Genomic DNA, 920 nt, shown 5'->3' with positions numbered 1-920 from the left:
GCGAGGAGCGGGCGGGGGCCCCCCCGCCCGGACCCCCCCGGCTCGGAGCCCCCCGGCCAGGTCCCCCGGCCCCGCTGTCCCGACGGGTCCCCGAGGGTCCCTCGGTCACCCCATGAGATGGGGTGAGACGCCACGAGAGGGAGCCCGGGGCCCGCTCGTGGCCATGGCACTGGTGGCACTGGTGGCACTGGTGGCAGTGGTGATGGCGTTTAACCCCTCCGTTCCTTGAGGAGGGCGGGGGGACAAGGGACAAGGCTGGGTCCAGACCCCTCTGGGCGCCCTCCCAGCTCCAGACCCCCCCAGTCTCACCCATTTCTGCATCAGCGTGGCAGTGACCTTCCCGGGATGGCAGTGCCACCTCCACAGCCCTCAGTCCCCAGGCTGGGACACAACACGGGCGAGCTGCAGCCCCTCAACAGCCCTGGGCATATCCTGATCCCCCCAGCAGAGCCCTGCTGGAGTCCCAGACTGGGAGAACTGGGGCAGAGCCTGGCTGTGGGCTGCTCGGGCAGCCTGTGACCCTCTGGGCACGGTGACAAAACTGTCCCCATGGTAGGAGAACCCTTCCAGGTCTGGCACCTCTGCAGGTACTGCCAGGGGAGTGACAGAGAAAACGGGGCCCAAGCACCAGCACGGCCACCACCAGGGCTGGGGACACGCCAGTGCCCAAACCGCCCCAAACCACGTCGCAGCCCCGTGCCACAGGCTCAGGGCACACGTGTCCAGGTGCCAGCGCCCCACGGGGACCGGCACGGTGTCCCCAGGAGCCCCGACCTTGGGCCGGCTGGGCGAGGTGAGCGGGACGTGCTGCGGGGCGGCACCGCGGGCACCGCACGTGGGGACACGGGGACTTGGGGGCACAGGGACGTGGGGACACAGGGACACGGGGACGTGGGGACACAGGGACACGGGGACTTGGG

The sequence above is a fragment of the Corvus brachyrhynchos genome, unplaced genomic scaffold, assembly GCF_000691975.1.
Source record: "Corvus brachyrhynchos isolate BGI_N302 unplaced genomic scaffold, ASM69197v1 scaffold65, whole genome shotgun sequence".
Classification (NCBI taxonomy): Eukaryota; Metazoa; Chordata; class Aves; order Passeriformes; family Corvidae; genus Corvus; species Corvus brachyrhynchos.
Note: the sequence above shows the minus strand (reverse complement) of the source record.